The sequence below is a fragment of the Mastigoproctus giganteus genome, chromosome 13 (genome assembly GCF_048544385.1).
Source record: "Mastigoproctus giganteus isolate SK-2022 chromosome 13, ASM4854438v1, whole genome shotgun sequence".
Lineage (NCBI taxonomy): Eukaryota > Metazoa > Arthropoda > Arachnida > Uropygi > Thelyphonidae > Mastigoproctus > Mastigoproctus giganteus.
The window spans coordinates 167,324,430-167,331,560 of record NC_143587.1 but is presented as its reverse complement, the minus strand read 5'-3'; positions in this window follow the sequence as shown (position 1 = coordinate 167,331,560).

The following is a 7,131-nucleotide window of genomic DNA, read 5'->3' as shown; positions in this document are numbered from 1 at the left end:
CCTGGTGGAAAAGTGGCCTGACACAAACGAGAATACTAACATCTCACACACATTTACACTTTTCCAGGCCCGCTATACAGAGTTCCTATACCTAAACAGAGGACAAGGTGGAGATGGGCTTTTAGCCTAGAAGCCACCCGGAAACGTAAATACACACACACACACACACACGTACAGATGTTTCCACATGAGACTGTATATTTTAAATTGTATATAAATCTTGTTTATAAATTAATGTATAAATCTTGAAAATGTACATAATAAATGAAATGAAAAAAAATGAGTATTCTTTCTAACAGTGTGTTGCGTGAAGGTTGCTTGCTCGATTGCTATTGATTTCTTTGTGTTGTAACATTAATTCTTGATAGATTTATTTATTGACGTTGTAGTTTTTGGCGTAGTTAACTAATCTTCAGTTAATAATATTATTGCTTTGAATCGACTATTATAGTTAATGGAAGGCAGAATTCGTAGTAAAACCCTTGGTAAAGGAGGGGGAAGGAAGAGAAGATTGGAGCTTTCCCCCCACTTCTTTCCATAGTTCCCACGTTGTACAATACCGATTCTGTAAAGAAGGCTATTGAGAAATCGCTTAAAGTTAAAAATATTAAAGCAAGTAGTGGTTTAAGTAGTGGAGGTAGTGGTGCAATGAGTACTGTTAGTGTGAATACTAAATCTGGGACGTCTGACAATGCTGATTCTCATATTCAGGTAGGCGGTGTGAAAAACGTAGTTAAAGTGGGCTGCATAGTTGAACAGGGGGTGCGGGTGCAGTTAGAAGAAGATGATGTCGTAACAGATTTGACAAATGATTTGTCAAATGTTAAGATAACTGATTTTCCCGATATTCAGCCTGATAATATGGTTTCTGATGTTGATAGTTTTTATTCGGAATCGGGGAGAAGAAGTACAGACACAAATGTGCGTGAGAGCGAAATAATTGTTGGTAACATACAGGATCAAAGGCAGAGGTACCCTGACGTGTCTACTATTTTTGAGCTTGTAACAAAGTTGAAGAAAAAAGTTATTGACTACATGACTAGTGAAAATAATAAAGTGACTAAAGCTGCAACTAATTTCTTACTTGACGTATGAATAGACATGGAGACTATACCAACAGCATTAGTCATTGACAATGAACGCCTTAAAACAAGGGTAGAGCAGATGGAGGTGCGTGCCAGTTTATTAGATGACATTGTAAGAAAGCAGCCTTTTCTATCTAATGTTGCAGAACAAAAGGGGACTTATGCGGACAAGGTTAGGGCTGGATTCAGCCAGCCTCAATCAGGTGAACAGGTAATAATAAATGATATCTGTATGGGGGATAATAACAGGAAGCTGAACAAAGTGGCAAGATTAAATAATAAGGTTATTTTCAGGGCTGAGAAGTCCTCAGAACAGTATAAGTCAAGCCAGGAAGTTAGAGGTTATTTGTTAACGCATTGAAGGAAAAGTTTCAAGAAATAAAAATTAGAAATCTAAGAGCTATACGAAATAAAGGAGTCTTAGTTGAGACATATAATGATAAGGATTTGGACTCAGTAAGACAGAGGTATTTTTTCAAAAGGGTATTAATCTGGATAAAGTAAAGTTACAGAACCCTACCATCTTAGTGTATGATGTACCTAAGGAATTAACTCAGGTGGATATTATTAGGGATTTATATAAGAAAAATCTTCAAGATTATGGATATGAGGAGCAAGAGGTCAGAGAGGGCATTGTTTTTAGATTTAGTAACAGTTCCAAGGCAAGGTTTAATGATTGGGTAATTGGGGTAGCTCCTCACATGTTGGAAAATTTGATATGTATTGGGTATGCCCAATACATATCAAATTTTCCAACATGTGAGGAGCTACCCCAATCACTAAACCTTGCCTTGGAACTGTTACTAAATCTAAAAAAAAGTTGGAAAATTTGATATGTAATGACAGGTTGTATTTTGGATATACGTCACACAAATTCAGGCGTTTTACAGCTGTGACTAAATGTTTTAAGTGTTTGGGTTATGGCCACTCTATACAACACTTCACACACAAGACCGTGTCGTGTGGTCATTGTGCTCAGGGTGGTCATCTTTTTGTTGATTGCCCAAATGAAAATAAAGATCCATGCTGTGTGAACTGCAAGCACAGAAGTAGAGCTTATGATCACTCATTAAGGATGAGTAGTTGTCCTGAGTGTAAAAAGGTTCTATAGTTTGCAAGTACTCGTACTTATGATGGATAACTGTAGTGCTTTTAATGTGAATGGTAGTTTTCAACATAAAGATGAAGGTAGTGTGTTTAAGTTGGTTCAACTCAACGCCCAAAGATATCGTGCGGTTACTGATGAAATTAGAATAGTGGCTGTGCAACAAAGTGTTGACATTTTGTGTATGCAGGAGCCATATGTTGGTTCCTTTACACATGGACACAAAATTGTTGGTTTTCCTGCTGATGTCAGAGTTATAAATGTAGTTGATATTAAACCTAAAACAGCAATTGTGGTCTTTTTAACTCTCCTCTCCGGGCTGTGTAGTGAGAACTCAACATGTGTGAACATTAATACTCCTAGGCTGTCTTTTAATTTAATATCTATCTCTTTATTGTACTCCAAGTCACGAAATTGTTAACTCTATCCATTATATGATAACAGTTTCAGTGAAATTGGTTGTAGTAATTTAATTATTGCATTGGATTCCAATGCAAAGTCTAACTTATGGTTTAGCGGCATGACTGATCAGAGAGATCGCTTAATGGAGGACTTTATTTTAATGAATAATTTGTGTGTAGTCAATATATCAGGTCAGCCTTATACTTTTAACAATGTTCATGGCAGGTCGAACATTGATTTGACTTTAGTTACTCAGGGGTATCCAGATGAATCTGTCATTGGCTTGTGAAAACAGACTATACGAATAGTGATCATAGATCTTTGGTTTTTCATATTAATTTGGCTGATTTAAATACTACTTTAGATTTTGATAATTTTGAATTAACTAGATTTACTTATAAGAAGATTAACTGGTCTAGTTTTGCACGGTCAGTGGCTATAGATTTTTCGGTTAATTTGAATTTTTTTAAATGCTTGTGAGTATGCTGCTTTCGTTCAGTCTTCATTGCTTAGAGCCCTCAGTTGTGCCCCGAGAAGACAACGAGTTAAGAGGCGAGTTGTTAATTGGTCGAAAGCGGAATTATCCAGGTTAAGGAAAGAAGTATTTTTATGTAAGAAGGCATATCAGAGGTATAGGCGGTGGGGGGCTGAATGAGGCTCAATTTTATCATGCATGTTATAGGAATAAAAAGAAATTTTATTATAGGGCTATTTATGAGAATAAATTAAAGGCTTGGAGAAGTCTAGTTACTAGTGTGGGCAATACAGATCCTTGGGGATTAATTTATAAACTAAGTATGAATAAAGTAAGACCTCGAGAGATAATGAATACAGTAATCGTCAATGGTGTGGAAACAACTGATTGGATTACAACAGCAGCAATAACAACTGAGTTGTTTCCTCATGAGGAAGAAGAAAGGGAGGAGACAATAGAGCAAGAAGGTATCAGGGACTCTAATGTAACACACCTTGGGGCTTATTTACTTTAGAGGAATTGACAGCCGTTTCTAAGCAAATTAACTTTTTCAAAGCTGCGGGGATCGATTTAGTAGAGAATATCTCTGTTCTTAAAATGATTGAACTTTATCCTAACATCTTGTAAAACTTATATAATAAATGCTTACTTCAAGGTACGTTTTCTTGGTTGTTGGTTATACTAACAGCTTAATCAAACCAACTGCAAAAAGTTAGTTTGATTAAGCTGTTAGTATAGAGGGTATAGATCAATTTCGTTATTGGCTAATCTTGGCAAAGTTTTTGAAAGATTGTTATTTTTAAGACTGAACCAAGTCATGGGATAAAAATGGTTTGACCCTGCCTTATCAGTATGGTTTCAAGAGAGGGCATTCTGCGGAGGATGCCATTAATGATCTCATGAATTTCGCCAACCAGGCAGAGGATAAGTATATGTTAGCCATCTTTATAGATTTTACTGGAGCTTTTGACATGGTGTGGCATTCTGTCTGCATTAAGGGGTATGCAATGTCCACACTTATTATATAGAACGATACAGAGTTATTTGTATGGTAGGAAAATTATACATAAAGCTAAGCGTCTACAGTTTAATGGAAATCTTTCGAGAGGGTGTCTTCAGGGGTCTGTATTGGGCCCACTTTTTTGGAATTTATTAATTAATTTATGGCTATAACAATCAGTTGAAAATCTGCATAAGATTGCTTATGCGTTACTGGTAAATCCAGGTTTTTGCTTGAAACTTATTTCAAGCAAAAGTCATGGGTTGATCTGCATAAGCTATTGATATTGACAACTAAAACTGTTATGATGCTTCTTAAGGGGAAATTAAATTATGCGCGGCCGCCAAAAGCTTTAATTAAGGGGAAGCAGATTCCCCTAGTATCTGAGGTGAAATATCTAGGTATAAGAATTGATGATAGATTATCGTTTTCTCCACATTTAAATTACTTACACGAAAAAGTTAAAAAAATTAGTGCAGTAATAATTCGATTAACTAGGTCAGATTAGGGGTTGAAATGGAGAGTTTTAAATTTATACTACAAGGCGGTCTTCTTACCCATAGTTGCGTACGAAGCATCAGCATGGTACTTCAGAGTTACTAACGTTAAATTTAAACAGAAATTGTTACCGATTCAGCGCTCAATGCTTAATGTTATTTCTAGTTTGTGCAGAACAATCTCAACGAATGCTATGCAGGTTTTGGCCGGGCATTTGCCTCTAGACTTGTACATTGTGTATCGGGCCCTTTGTTTTACTTAAAAAAAGGCGTAGTTGTTTCTTTCATGAATATTACATCTGATGTCACTATAGCTAAAGCTAAGAAAAATGTTCTAACACAGTTGATTGGTATGTGGCAACAGAGATGGGATCTTACTGTAACTGGGGAGGTGACTAGATTGTTCATTCCAACAGTTACATTTACTTATGATAGTAGCAACAAATGGTTTTTTCCTTCTATGTCAGCTCTCCTTTATGTACTTGCGGTCAACCTGAGACTTGGAGCAATTTATTATATCATTGTAGTTTGTATGTTGAACATAGAGAAAGGCTAAAAGTGAAGATTGGTAATTTAGTTAGAAGCTGTGAAAGTGATCTTATCAGGCTAAATTTCAAGCAAGCCAGGTGCCAGCGCTATTCCCTGGTGGCCAAGAGGCCTGCCATACAGGTCTGTTTCGCAGAGGTTCTGCACAAATTCAGTTTATCAGGTGGAGATAGACGGAAGTCTAGGTGCCACCTTAGGCATAATAATAATATTATTATTATTTCTAACATGAGTGGCGCTGACCAAGTACTGGTCGGACGCATGATTTCGGTGCTCAGTGTTTAGTTTACTTTTTTGAGTGAGTTTTTGGATTGAGCAAGTATTTAAAAGTGTTCATTGGATTCCTATTGGGTCGGTGAGTCGTTTGTTACCATTTTTATGGCAAACTTCTTTGGTGTTCAGTTTCTATGAACATTTCAAAATTTGGGACAGCTACTGACCGGCACATGCCGGTCAGTAGCTGTATGTGGCCACGCCGCATAGGTTATGTATGCCGTTGATATTACCAAAATTTTTAAATAATGCAATTTAATGAAAATAATGCAGTAACTAGATCTAAAATATATATAATCAGTATTGAAGATGATTATATAATGTTAAGTGGTAAAATTTTGAAGTAGAACAGCTTCAAAGTGCAGCTGGTTGGGGTGCAGTAGTTATTCTACGGAAAATAGCATTCCATTCGGACGGCCACTGCTTCTTTCTGGAAGTAGAAGAACAAAGGCGTTGCTCCCAACAACAAGTAACGTGATAACGTAGTATCGCTACAATTGGCTGTTTCTTGTTGGTGACAAACTTGGAGGGAAGGAATTTTAGCAAACTACTCAATTTTCGGAATTCTATTAGAGCTCCCTGGTGGTAACTACCAAGTTTACAGAATTTCAATATTTAACCAGTTTTTCATGTTTTCTACTATAACCAGATTGTTTTTTTTTTTTTTTTTTCAGTGCAATAAGTGCATTTATTTATATTTCTGGATGTAAAAAAAAAAAAAAAAATTGCTGTTTGTCTCTTGCATTTTCTTTGTCAACAAGAATTGTACTGTTTGTTTGCTCTATTCCCTGTGTTAGATGTATCCTACCGCAAAGACAATATAAATGAAAAATCTTCCTCTTCTCATGGTACTGAGAGAAAGTCCTCGGACTCTTCGTTTGATCACAATTCCAGGCGGGTTGCAGATATCCCGCTAAAGTCTATCCAGAAGACACGTCCCAAGGTCCTTTCAGATTCGAACCCCTGTCCCTCTACGAATATGAATGAAAACCGAGAAAAATAAAATATTTAAACTTGCTTAAGTTAATAAAACTTAAAAAAGTTTAAATTAAAACAAGTTTTTTATTAACTTGTTTAGGTTAATAAAAACAGTCAAAAGGAATTTAGTGATTTGGACATTAAATATTTGTACAAAAGACCTCAAGATTTGCTCAGACAGTACTTCTAAATCTCACGAAAGTACAACCTTAGAAACAACAAACAAATCCACTGGCAAGGAAGCTCCTAAAGTGGTTTTAATTTGCTGTGACCAAGTTGTTCCTCCAGAGGAGACCAATCCAACTACCTTGGATAGTTCAGGCTTTACGAAAAGCAATGATTAAAAACACAGATCCTACTCAGTTACCTGCCTCTGCTGAACAAAATACCTCGTTTATACAGGAATATCTTTTAGGATCTCTTGATGCTACAGCTGTGTTCAACACAGTGTTGAAAATAAAGAACGTCCTTGGGGAATATTTGGCCGCAGAGAGTAGCAAAGTTACCAAAACGGCTTCGAACTACATTCAGGGTTTGTGGTCAGATCTTGAGGGGGGGGGGGGTCACGACTGCTCTGTTTGTTGAAAATGAACGGTTGAAAGTCAAGACTGGGGAGCTCCAAATAAGAGCCAACCATTTTGACAATCTTTTTCGAGACCAGCCTAAACGAAGCACATTCGTAGATATTGTAAGAAGTACTGTTGGTGCTGATCGTGGGCATCAGCTTCCACAAACTTCCAGGGCTCAGACTTCTCCTCAAGAAGATAAAA